The sequence below is a fragment of the Solanum pennellii genome, chromosome 9, assembly GCF_001406875.1.
Source record: "Solanum pennellii chromosome 9, SPENNV200".
Classification (NCBI taxonomy): domain Eukaryota; kingdom Viridiplantae; phylum Streptophyta; class Magnoliopsida; order Solanales; family Solanaceae; genus Solanum; species Solanum pennellii.
The window spans coordinates 56,611,129-56,625,520 of NC_028645.1; the positions used below are offsets into that span (position 1 = coordinate 56,611,129).

The 14,392-nt window shown below is 32.4% G+C and overlaps 1 long non-coding RNA gene across 1 annotated transcript; it reads left to right on the forward strand.

The window, feature by feature from the left end:
- The first annotated feature begins 1,011 nt into the window (after positions 1–1,011).
- On the forward strand, positions 1,012–4,112 carry LOC107029644. The gene is made up of 4 exons (XR_001458038.2): positions 1,012–1,323; positions 1,665–1,989; positions 2,464–2,587; positions 3,865–4,112. It is a non-coding gene; the product is annotated as an uncharacterized LOC107029644 (long non-coding RNA).
- The last annotated feature ends 10,280 nt before the right edge of the window (positions 4,113–14,392 follow it).

Below are 14,392 nucleotides of genomic sequence, written 5' to 3' on the forward strand. Positions count from 1 at the left end.
ATATATATATATAAAGGGATCTGAAAAATACTTTAATTTTGGTCGAAATTGTTGTTACGATACCAAATATTATGAAGGACCTTTTAGCCTCTATATTCTTTTAAAGGTATATATATGACCACGTGAATACATTATTATTTATAATGTTGCAATATTTATAAAATTCACGTGGGCACATGTATATTTTTAAAATACACTATTAAATAGTGTTGGGTAAACATTTTTTTTTCAAAATTCAATATTTTTAAAGCAACCGACCTTTTTTTTTTTTAAAAAAAAAGCCTCCAACTGATATGGACATACTCTTTACCAAATATATTATAGGTTTGTCAACATAAACTCAAAACAAAATGACAATTTACAGCCAATTCCCCAGTATAACCGACGTCTATATAATTACTGTTCAAAATTACAAAATAATAACGCGTCAAAAATGTGTCTGCAGTGTGTGTGCATCATGTTATATAAGTGTCATTTTCATGGACAACATTGTCACATGCATATAACACATTGTATATCATGTATATAAGTGTATATATTATAGAGATTATAATCGACTAAACAAATATATATGATATACTTGGGATGTAGTGGTGATAAACATATGTAGTTGTCTTTAACCTTGAGTTTTTAATATGAAATTCTACTCAAAAACTTCTTCAAAAGACTAAAAAATCAACACTCAAGCTCCTTAAGATTTTCCAATGAAATTCAATATCATCTAATCGAGACAAATCATTAATAAGCTGAAAAAGAGTTAATGTTACTTGTGTTTTACACTAAAAAAAAAACACCTAAATTGTGGGTGTTTCAAAGTGGAGATTAGCTGCAACCCCTACAAATTAGATTAAATAACGAGGGTTTGAGAGCTCCTAAAAAGTAAAAGTAAATTAGCGGAGGTTAAACCTCTGCCGTCTAGAACCAAAAAAATCTAAAGAAATAGCTGGAATTTAAAAACGAGAATAATTTTCTGTATTTCAAAATATAAAATATTATGTATATATTTAATTTTCATTCTAAAAGGCAAAGGCTATTAACAAGAGAGAAGCTATTTTAATTCAAAAATATAAAACACAATAAGATATTTTCACTTTGGGAACTTCACTCCATCACTCACTCCTCTGCTTCTTTGAACTCATCTTCTGAGAGCTCACTTCTTCAATGGCTACATTTCTCCTCACCATCGCTTCACCGTTCAGAACTCATCTTCTGAGAGATCACCTCTCCGATGGCTATATTTATCTCATCATCGCTTCACCGCCACATCAACTTTGTAAAATTCAACTAGCTTATCAGATTCGGAATTGGGATAATCATTTTAAGGTAAAAAATGTCACTTCTCTTACTTTTTTTTTATTCTCTCATCTCAATATTCGTAGATCTGAATACAACATTCTGATTGTATTCACTGATTTGATCCAATTTTATATTCTTAAACCCTCATTCGCCAATGCTTACACTTCAAATATAGCAGCAAATATTATTGTACTACGTTTTTTGGTTGACTTGAGATGCAGATTGTTCGGAGGCTCTCTATTACTATATCCAAAGTAGGTTTGTTAAAAGTAATTTTTTGTTAGTCGAAATAGTAGTAGCATTATGTGATCTTTAATATTTGAGAAAATATTAATTCAAATACATGCTGAATCTGATGTGTATGACAGTATCTTGGAGATGCTTCAAATTCAATTCCTGGATCGAAAAGACTCAGTGCCGACGATCGTTCGGGGTCACCGTTCCGTCTGACTCAGTGGTCGAATCGGATGCCGAATTGTGAATTTATTGAGTCAATCATATGGAGTATACAACATCAATGAGCTAGTATTACAATAGTAGCATGTTGATACAGAAACGACATATAGATGTGCTTCCCATGAGATGATGGTCTTTGGAGCCATAGGTGCCGGTGCCTGAAATGTTGTTCAGAGAGCAATTCACATTCCAACTCATAGGATTATTGCTTTGTAGAAGATAAATATTTTTGAGAAGGTTCGTGAATTCCATTTTAATGTTTTTTTAACTCTATCTATTTTGAATTTCTTATTCCTTTATAAGTCTTGTAATTTCAATGTGTTCCTTCTTCTGATTTTTTTATTCCTTTATCCAATCCCTAATATATCTACAAGGTAACATCCCTAGTAACTAGACAAGAACAAGCAAAAAAAGATACTTGATTTAGCTGCAAGCTTGCAAAGATGTTTGGAGTGTACAGAACAAGGAGCACTCGTCTTCTCATTTTATCTTTTAGGAGTTATTGTTTCTACTAAACATAGATTAAGACGATTGAACATTTCATACACTAAATTGTTCCAATATTACAAACATGGGGACTATTTGCACTCCATGTAAAAACGGATGAAAATCAATTAAGAAATGATGCCGATCCTGGTGATCGATCCTCATATGTTTAACTATACATGTAAAAAGATTCTATACAGATTGCTTACATATTGTGCTTTATAGGTTGTGAAGGTTTGCTGACTCTGTGTTACTCGAGTGCAAGTTCAGTCTGGTGTCATGACCACAAAAAGAGGAACAATCGATGGATGGCTCTAGAGATTCATTCTCCTTCTTCCCTTCTTATGTGGTATAAATATATCGATCATTTTTCTGCCTGTTTATATGTTGTGAGGATGTTCTGAAAAAAAAAAAACGAAAAATCACCAAAAGAGGCAATGTCCATATGACTTGAATTTGATTAAGTGCAATTAAACTAGTTATCTTCACATTCAATATATCTTTAGTTAAAGACCACACGATTTAAAAGTCTTCTTTATTTTCTAAAATTTGTGTCAAGCCAATTAGTTAATTAGTTTAAAATGGAGAAAATGTGCATGTTACACAAAAAGTTGAACAAAATAATACATGAAATACATTTTTGCTTGGAACCAAAAAGAATTGAGACTTTCATATGCTAACAACATACAATAAAACAATGGTTTATATGTTTGTTTTTTCCCCTTTCGGAAACAGACTTGAAAGGCAGCGTATACTAGTTGTGTTGTTGATGGAAGATAATTAGATCAATGCTATAGTAATGGATCTTGATTTGAGCCACAAACCTATGGAGTCGTCAGCTTTAGGTTTAGGGTCTTTGTCCAATGATTTCGAAACTGCTCAGTCTATGATAGATCAAAGAATTCTGCTAATGAGACTCCTAATTCTGCTGATGGATCCTAATTCTGTTCAACATCACAATTTTCTAGGCAAGGAAAAAGGATGCAAAAGAGATAGATCCCATTTAGTAGCAAAGGCATTTGAGATGGATGTAGTGGTTAAGAAAGTTGATAAGATCATACCTAGTATCTTTAACTGTAACATATGTTTTGATATTGCAAAAGAACATATTTTGACTTGTTGTGGTCATTTATATTACTGTTCATGCTATTATAACTTACCTTATGCTGATTAATCTACAAAAGAGTGTCCTGAGTGCAAGAGAGAGGTGATTGATGTAACTATTACTCCAATTTATGGTAATGTTCACAGTTACTGCTCCAGACAAGCGCACTCGATTTTGAATTACCACAAAAGGAGAGGTGGCTGATGCAAATATTACTCCAATATATTCAAACCTTTGATAAAACCTATGGTGTCTGCATCTTATGTGTTGTTAGCTTATTGTATGCAGTATTATGTGTTGTTAACTTATTGTATCTAGTATTCTTGTGTCAAGCCTTTGCTTTCTGCATCTTAGTGTTCAACATGTGGCAAATGTTTGATAAAAGGTAAAATTTGAATTGAAGCAATGCTAGAATATAGGTTGCTTACAAAGTTCAATTTCACGAAGTAACTTCACTTGGAATGTACCTTTGCAGTGAAGTTATCATTCTGAAGATCTCATTGTGTTTATTTTTTTTGCAGCCAAGTGATGCGGCTGGTGATCCATTTTCCTCCATGGACACAAGATCGTCTGGTGATAAGTGTTTGTAGTGGAAACTTAAAAGTGTCTCATAATCTTATTAGTTAATTAATTTCTAATGTAATTGCATGATTGAATGGCACAAGTAAACTCTCCCAGCCAAATGATATACAAACAATTCATGTTAGCAATGTAAAGGGTTCTCTCTTAATTTTTTTTAATTGTTGGCAACAGTTGTTTACTTGTCTTAGATGCCTGCTTGCTCAGTTGTTTTTTTCTTTGTAAATTTATGGTTGTTTAAACTATTATTGACCTAATCAGCTTCAGGTTTTCAGTAAAGAGCATTGTTTCATTGATGGCAAAATTGTAGGAAGATAATTATATTTGACAAATTCTGGGGGTTTATACCCCCACTATTTTTTTTTGTCACTATTTCAGAGGTTGAGGCTCAACCGCTGGAACTTAAATTATAGTTCTACTAATCAATTTTGCGGGGTTTAAATCGTCGGTAAATAAGCCCGCTTCTTGTTGCTGAAAAACTCTCACAACTTAATTGTGACAGACCTATTTGTGGGAGTTTTTGAACCTTTGCTACAGCAAATCGCGGGGGTTTCTAACCCCCGGAGTATATAAAATTAACCCCTGCGATGTAGGCATTTTTTTGTAGTGTTATAAATCAATCATAAATTATGTTAGGAATATTTATTAATTTATTTAAAAAAAACATGTGTTTAATTAAGTATGTATCTCACTTTACAAATTAAGATCATTCACGATTAATTATTGTATTGTCGTAATTAGTCTTCTTTTGCAAATAACTATTTTACTCACTCATAATCAATACACATAATTAGTTGATTGAATAATTGATCATCTCAATTTTACGTCACGTTGGTAATGTAAAAAAATGGTTTTAAATGGATCTGTAGTGCTCCTTGGGGATCAAAGGATATGTTTGTATTCATAGAATTTGTGATTTTACCAGAGATCATAGAGAAAACTCATAGTTCTAAATATTTTGTCTATCCAGGATGCAAGATGTACCTTAACAACAATATTAGTGATGTAGGATGAACAAGGACATCGTAGAACATTTGTCTCGGCGCTTGAATTATCGACAGGTCAAGTATGAATATCAAAATTCAAATGGGATGACTCAGAGGATGCTTATATTTAAGTGGAAGTAGGAGCGTATTTGTTATGACTTTCATAATAGGATTGCTATAGACTCTGGAAATTTGATGGTATTTAGGGTAATATTGATATATTGACCAAATCCACCTATTAAATTCTGATAAGGTTACTCACAATTCAGAAAGGTTAGCCATTATGTAAATCCAAGAGATAGTTTGATTGCATGGATGGCACAATTCAAGACTATTCCCTATGACATGGTGAATATAATTTCTAAGTATAAAGACTCTAAACAAGCCACTTGATATAGCATAACAATATAACTAAAATAAAGAATAGGTAAAATATTAGTCTCAACTTAATATGACATAATTCTGTACAACTTATGTTATTACACCTCTTAATTTTAAGAAAACTTAAGTGCCTTAAGAAATATTTTTTTTCCACTTATATAACAATAGTTTTTGGGAATAATGCACAAGTACTCCTCAACCTATGTCCGAAATCTCAAAGATTCACTTGTATTATACAAAGGTCCTATTACCCCTGAACTTATTTTATTAATAATTTTCTATCTCTTTTTGGCCTACGTGACACTCTCTTGTCGGCCCAAAGTTGTTTGACTTTTTTTTTTCAAGCTAGTGTCACGTAGGACGAAAAGGGGTAGAAAATTAATTATAAAATAAGTTTAGGGGTAATAGGACCTTAGTATAGTATAAATGTGTGTCTCTGGGATTTCGGGCATAGGTTGAGGGGTACCTATGCATTTTCCCTATTTTTTTTTTCAAAACTAGATTTTATAGTTTTTAAAAAGTAGAAATAATCAGCCACAACCACGCTTATCTCATATTCCTTTTTTTTCCAATTATTTTACCTTCTACGATTTACTCAGATTTGTTATATATCCTCTCATGAATAAAGATTTTTAATAGAAATAAATTCTCTTTCTACTCATTCTAATCGATTGTTGAAACATGGATACCAACAATTTTTGAATTCTAATTCAACACAACGAACAATGGGACACATCAGATATTTGAATAAATAACAATTGAATTGGTCTTTTTTACGCGATTATTTTAATATATTTGTGATTTTTTTTCGTGTGATCGTTTTTTCTTACAATCTATATTAGGCCGTTTTGGTATTTATTCGTTGGTTTAAATTGTATGTTTTTGTGGTTAGGTGCAAAATTCATATGCTTTGTTAAATGGTCTGGTGTAACGATTGACTGATTTCAATTCTTGAATAAACAATAAATATTATTAATAAATTTTGTTATTTAGGTTTAATTGATAGTGAACATGAATAGATGATGCAGTGGAATTGGTATTTAGTAGTATATTTTTATAAGCACCTTTATTCATCAATTATTTTTGGTGTGGGTTATATAAACGCCAAATTCTTTGAATATTATTTTGGTAAAGACTAGGTATAATTGATAGTGTATTTGGTGTAGGTTATTTGATAGAATTGATAGTGTATATTGATTGTTAATAAATATAAAAATTTGGGATAGTTTTTTGGGTTTATATTCTGGTATAATTGTATATTTTATGACGTATTTAAACACCAACTAAAGTGATAGTTTTTTGGTTCATCTATTGGGGTAGTAGATAGTGTATTTTATGATATAGTTGATATATTTAGATCGACACACACCAACTTTCATGGTAGTTTTTAGGTTCATTTATTGGTGTATTTGTGATGTATATTTTGGTATAATTGATATCACCAACTTTCATGATAGTTTTTTGGTTCATCTATTGGTGTATTTATGGTGTATATACTGGTAGAATTGTTAAATTTAGGTCATATATAAACACCAACTAGCATGATCGTTTTTTGGTTCATCTATTTGTGTATATAGTGTATAATATGGTGTAATTGATATATTTAAGGTCATACATAATCACCAACTAACATGGTAGTTTTTTTGTTCATCGATTGGTGTATTTGAGGCATCTACATTGATTCAGAGAAAAAGGGCTTGAGTTGCAGCAACTTCTATTCTTAATGGACAACAGGCTACCACAGATGATAGCATTTTTACTAGGAATTTAGATAGTGTATTTTCTGGTGTAGTTGATATATTTAGGTCGTATATAAACATCAATTTTCATGGTATATTTTTGGTTCATCCATTGGTGTATTTTAGTGTATTCTGGGCATGTCCAAATTATTTTGGAGATTGATTAACAATAAATTGTAATCTAACACAGGTAAGTACATGAATTACAATATGAGATTTCTTGTAGTCATACAGTTGCAACTATCAGATACAGAAACAAACACCGCAAAGATTATTGTTTAGCCTATTATAGTTCTAAGAATTTTCAAGATACTTATGCAATCTCAATTGATCCAATGCCTTGCGAAAGCACTTGGTATATTTCATTAAATATTATGGAAGAGATAGTGTTACCATCAATTGCAAGAAAACAACAAGACTGATCATCAAATAATGACATTAAGAAGGAATTCAACAATAGGAAAATTCAAAAGGTGTAAAGTCACATATAGTAATTGTGGTACACCAGGGCATAACAAAAAAGACTTGTCCCAAATTTGTGCCTCAGAATTTGCATTTTTTTTGGGTTTGTTTTGAGAAAGTATACATTTGAATCTTTTAGGTTTTTGTTGAAATTAAGATTTCCTTAATGAATGTTAATTACAATTTAATCCATATTTGATTAATTAACTATTCATAATAGTGGTGTAATGATTGTTGTAACATTGGTGATCGATTGCATGTTGATTTACTACCTTATGAATTTTTTGGTGAAAATATGATACAACTGTTCAAATTTATTGTTGGTATATAATGGCTGAATTGTTTGTATTATATAATATTGAGGGATGACCTTAAGACAAAAGATAAAAATGGTAAAAACGTTAAACTGGTGAGAGAGAAAAAAATGGTGAAAATAATGAATATGAACGGAACATAGATATACAACAATGATTACAATTTCTCTCCAAATAAAACTACATAGGGAATAATGACTATTTAGAAAGAATAAATTATTGGAAAAACAAAAAGGTTTTACTTTACATCCATTGAATTAAAAAGGAAGAATTAAAATAATATCATTCAACAAACAATAATGTGTGTAATTAAAATTGTAATTGGGAGATAAATAAGACATATAATCCCAAAAATAGGAGAGCAGAAAATTGAATTTATATAATTAAATTAATTTAAAAATAATTATTCTTCTATGCATGTAATTTATAAACTATGTTTATAATTAAATAAAGGCAGAACACATAACGACCCCTTGAGCTTGTCAGGATTTTCTGTATAGACACCTTAAGAAGGACTCCTTTCTTTTGAACACTTAAACCACTCAAAAAGTGTACCTATCAAACACACCTGGCTGACTTGTCACTAATCGTTTGAGGCACGCATTTTGAGCGCGTGAAGTGAGAAAAAAAAACTGATGTGTCTGATTGACACACTTTGACATACTTAACGGTCCAAATCTTCCCCCTTTATTTATCCAACCCTAGATTCTTCCCCTTTTTTTATTTCTCATCTCGTTCTTCTCCTCATCTCACCATTGTTGCTGATATAGTGGAGATCAAAAAGATTTCTTTATTTATCTGCTTCACAGCGAAAGAAATGTCCAATTTTTCGATTTCAACTTTTTCAGATGCAAATGTGTTCTGTCGATGTGGGGTTAATGTTGATTTGGAAACCTCATGGACACAACTAATTACAAGATGCCGATTTTTTTGCAGCAAAATACAAAAGTAAGCTTTTTATTATTATTCTAATCATGTTAAACAAATCGCTGTCAATCACTAATTATAGTTTAATTATTTTGATAATTGTGTAGCGAAGAGGTGGATGCGATTTTTTTGATGGTACGATGATGATCTACCGCCTCAAGCAAAAAAGATCATATGGAGTCTATTGAATAGAATCAAATCATATGAACAAGAGAGGAAGAGGACAAAAAATCAGGATCATATGTGTTATTGCACTCATGATTTTTCGCTATATGACAATATTTATGTTAGTAGTCTTATAGTGAATGTATCAATAGTCTTATTTTTCTGTTGTACTGATCTTAGACATGGAGATAAGTTTTTTTATTAATCTATCATTTTTTTCTTATTTATTCATCTCTATTGTATTACCTTATTTCTATTCCTCTTATTCACCTCCAAACAACAATGACCATATTAAGTGAACAACACAACAATAAGCTCCAAACAAGCATGAATGATCGATAAAAAATCTTTGCATTTCCTTGTAAGAAAATCCACAGTTAAACCATTAGTTTTAATTTACATAAAAAACATATTGAAGCAGTCTCAGTATTGTTTCCTGCTTGCATTACATATTCAAAATAAAACAACCTCCAAGTGTACATCAAAAACACCCAAAATACATTAAAGTAGTCACACCCATGTTCTTGTTTTTGTTGCACTTGCAGATCCACCATTTTGGACTTGTGTTGTAATTGTGAAGTGGTGACAACATCTTTACCTTTCTATTTCAGTCCACCAGGATTATAACCAATATCAATATTTGTTGGTGATGCACACTTTAAAAAACAGCAGGAGTAACAATTCTTTCACCTACTCTACCAGGCTGTGTACAAGAAACTAAAATTAAGTGCCTATTATCAAAGTAGGTAGATTTATAAATAACTAAAGTTGGTTATAGTCTTAAATTTAATGTTTGTCTGCCACTTATATCATCAGTATAGATGCCAAATTCCACAGTCTTAGACCTTTTGTTTCCTCCTGTTGATGTTGATTCTCCTTCTCTTCCCGTACCTCTTCGTGCTTATTTCCCTCTTGCAACAGTTGAATTATCATCACCTACTCTCCCCCTACCTTTTCCCATGCCTCTTCCCCTGCCTCTTCCAGCTTGTTGAACTCTTCCAACAATTGAAGTATCATCACAAATAGAAGTTGATTGTTGTCCCGAGCTGACATGCTGTGATGGTCTCTAGGTTGGTGGCTGGCTAGAACCTACAGGTTGGCCTGAGCTTGGTTGTTGGCCTGAGCTAGGTGGTTGGATAAAGCTTGTTGGTTGGCTTGAACTTGGTAACTGGACATAACCTGTAGGTTTCCTTGACCTTTGAGGTTGCCTTGAGCTTTGAGGTTGACTTGAGCTAGCAGGTTGACTTGAGCTTGCAGGTTGGCTTGAGCTTTGAGGTTGCCTTGAGCTTTGAGGCTGACTTGAGCTTGCAGGTTGTCTTTACCTTCCAGGTCCAGGTTGGGTTAAGCTTCTAGGCATTTTAGAAGATTTAATAGTGTAAATAAGAAAAAGAAAAATTGTAATGCATTTTGTCTATTTAATTGAAGTAATTAAAGGTTGACTTGAGTATTACCACATATTTGCAGGCTTTATTATTGTGGCCTTGTTGATGACACTTGGAGCAAGTCATTTTTACACCTCTCCTAGACAACTTCCCATACTTCTTTCTCGGCTCATCCTTTGACTTTCTTTTAGATTTTGGTGGTCTGCCAGACATTTGTTTTGGTTCAGGAGGCTCAATCACTATATTATTAGTGTGAGGCAACATTTTCATGTTAGGTATTGGATGAATTAAGTAATTATAAGCCTTCATGTAAGTATATTTTCTATACCAATGTACAACACGATCTTCAGGGTCTTGGCCTGCATGTTGATATGCCAAAACAACATATTGACATGGTTTGCCTCGCAACTGCCAGGCTCTACAAGTACACGTCTTCTTTCTGATATCAACAATATGCCTATAATGACCATCGAAAGTTTTATCTCCAAATTGGTCATTGAATCTAACTTGACAATCTCTAGCATAATCTTTGTTTTCTTCAAGTACTGAACTAGCCATAGGAGAAATGTCTGATATCTAAGTGTTAACAAATTTTCTCATCTGAACATTTCTATCCATTATTTTATGTCTAATCTTCACTAACATGGTGATAATTGATTTATGTCTAGCAACTGATATCTAAGAATTAAATGTCTCACACATATTATTCCCAACAATATCACACTTAGCATGCTCCTTAAAATATGCTTTACACTATGTCTTTCTTTTATAATGTAATAAGTCCCCACATATGTTCTTATTACCAAGTTTGTCCATTTCATATTGAAATTTTACCTCAAAACATGATTTTGAGTATCTCAAAATTGTTTTCTTGTTTCTTCTCCTCTCCAGGTGTTCTGCCAATTGGACCATATGAGTCTAGCACACATCCTCTGCTCACAATCTGGCAACAACTCCATTATGACTATTACAAGACCCTACATATCATAATAATTGAAATTTATGAGTAGTAATAATTAAATAGATAGGCAATGAGATCAAAATTAAATAAAATTAACATTAAACTAACCTTTTGCATATCATACATCATAGTTAATCCATGTACAATGCCTAAGTTTAGATCTTGTATCAAGAAATAGATGAAGAAACTCCAACAGTGCTTTCTTTCTTGATCAACAACTGCCCAAGCAATTGGAAATATTTGTTGATCTCCATTCCTGCCAACTGCAACCAATAACTCACCCTTGCAAGCACCCTTCATAAAACATCCATCAAACCCAAAGATTCTTCTACATCCTTCCAACCAACCTCTCCTTAATGCATCAAAACAAACATAAAAGTAAAAAGACACATTCTTTCCTGGACTAGATTCCCTGTCTGTCCTCACCCAACATGAACTATCAGGATTTGTTTGTTTTATCATGTCTGCATAATCACACAACCTTGCAAACTCCATCTTCCTATCACCCATAAACTTCTTAAGAATCATCAATTTTGCCCTATAACAAATAGTTCTTCCAACATACAATCCTGTCTTCTTCCTCACCAACTTTTGAATTTCCCACAACTTTATAAGAGGTTGAAAAACTATTCTGTCCCTAAAATTATTTGCAATAAAGTTAGATGTACACAACTTGTTCTTGGTTGTGGTAGGGCATTGATGAACATGATAGTAGTTCTTAACAATAAAGTCACCAGAGTCTTTGTCTAGACTACCATACAACAACCATTTGCATTTCTTATGTTGACATTTGACTCTGACTCTATGTTTTCATTACGCCTCAATTTTAATTTGACTTTATATTCCACATCATACTCTGATCCAATGTTTCTAAATTCTATGGTATTTTCAAATACCATACCAAGCTCAAATATAACAACTACACTAAGATCAAATCTAACCTTTTTACTTTTTCTTCTAGCTGGTAAATCAACACCTTCCACACCTTCATGATCTAATTCATCTGTACTATCATCACTATCCAGTTGTGAACTATGAATATATTGTTCATCTCCCCCGATCTTCCTACATACCTAGCAGCTTTGTTCCTTCCAATATCTTTAAATCCCCTATCAACACCAGCTACTCCAAGTATTATTTCCTATGTAGGAATTGTTTTTTCCCCTGCAAATTGGCTCTCCTTTCATTTCTAAGATTTCTCAACTTTTATCAATCTCTGAGTCATCTTCATCTGGCATAAAATATTCTTGTGAATAATCACCACAATCCCAATCAGTTTCAACACCTTCAAGATCTGATGCATCATCTACACCAACTTCAACATTAATATTATCAGATTGGGCAGCTCCTTGTTGTAACCATTCATCCACACCAACTTCAACATCAATATTCTCAGATTGAACAACTCTTTGTTAGTCCTCTTCATCTACATTAATATTCTGTGAGTTTTCTACCCCATCCTTATTAACATTTTCACCAACTATTGGACCACAAAGATAACCTGTAGGGACCCCATCTTTAACAACCTCTACCTCATCCACAACATGTTGAACATACAAGTCCAAAAAGTCACCATCACCTAGGTCTTCTATAAGGTTTAGTAAACTGAATTATTATCCACTAAGACAAAGTTATTGGTTGTAGGGTCTTTAAAATAAAACCCAGCCACAGTAACATACCCCAAATCTCTCTTATAAAAAAGCAATTCTATTAAGAAAAAATGGTATTTATCGATACCTACATATTCCACTTCACTTTTCCCTATGTAAGTGAGACCTTTATCAGATGTGCCTTTCAACAAATTTACCTCCATGGTGAAAATGAGTTACTATAATAATATCCATAAGATTCCCTTGAAAAAAATTCAAATAAAGCTGACAAATTACTGACAAGAAAACCCTAAAAATTTAAACTTTATTCACATATGTAAAAACATCATCACAATAAAACAGATGCTACATTTAAAGGGGAAACTGGCAGCAATAGTCATGGAGATGAACTTACTTCTTATGATTGAACACAAAATCTCCTAGCTTTCTCGAATCAGCCGTAAAGCACAACAAGAGTGATTTTCTTCAATTGAGCACGCCGTAGGAAGAAAACATAAAGATTAGAGAGATGACTGCAAGGTTTCACTATTTAGAGAATGTACTTGATACGCTCAAACTTACTTCTCAAATAAGAAGTAAAGCGGTCGTATCAAGTGAAGAACACAACTAATGAGGTTAGGATCGTTCCCACGAGGAAAATAGTTCAGACTTAACTTCAATCTATTATTACTATTATTTACTCAATTATTTCCTTAGAAAACAAAAGACAATAAAAGGGGTTTTTTCTATTAATAAATTAGTAAAGATAACTAAATGAATTGATGTAACCAACTAACAGAATCAAACCTTAAAGTTTAATCAATTAATAAAAGTAACTAGGGTTTAAGTGTTCCCCACAGGTTCCTAACTTGATAATTCTAACTATAACAATTCTTTCCTAGTATCTTGCATGCAAAGTGATAAGTTATGTATTTCTAAATCCTTGGTCCGGCATCTAGAAAATTTCACTCCGCACCTTGGTCCGGCTACGTGTGTTGCTATACTAACCCTTACCTTTACCTCATATTAAGCATTATATTCGATATTTTACTAAGTTATTAACTCGTACCAATCAATACTAGCCTATTAGATAGTATACACTAAATCTATATTGATAATTCTTTTCCTATTATCTACCTCCTTGGTCCGGCAAGTAGCATTAAGGCGAGTTCTAACGTTGACCATCCGTTAAAAAGACTTCTAAACGAAAGAATTATCAATACATGCAAGACACTATTCTAGAATTGTTATTTTAGTTAGATTTTACCTCATTATTTATCCATGGTTCCCACAACCCTAGTTATGGAGTTTAGTTACCCATAGTCATAATCACAATATTCATATATGTAATTTAAGAATTCATGCACTTACTTCGATGAGAAAGAATAAAATCCAGAAATTCACTTGATTAATCAACATACGCACCAACAATCAACTCCAGAAAAAGTGTATCAATTACTGAAATTAATCGAAGACTAAAGATTCTCCAAAAGTCTAACAATCACAGAGTTTACTAACAAAGAGTCTAACATAAGAGAATCTAACTATAAGAGAGTCTAACCCC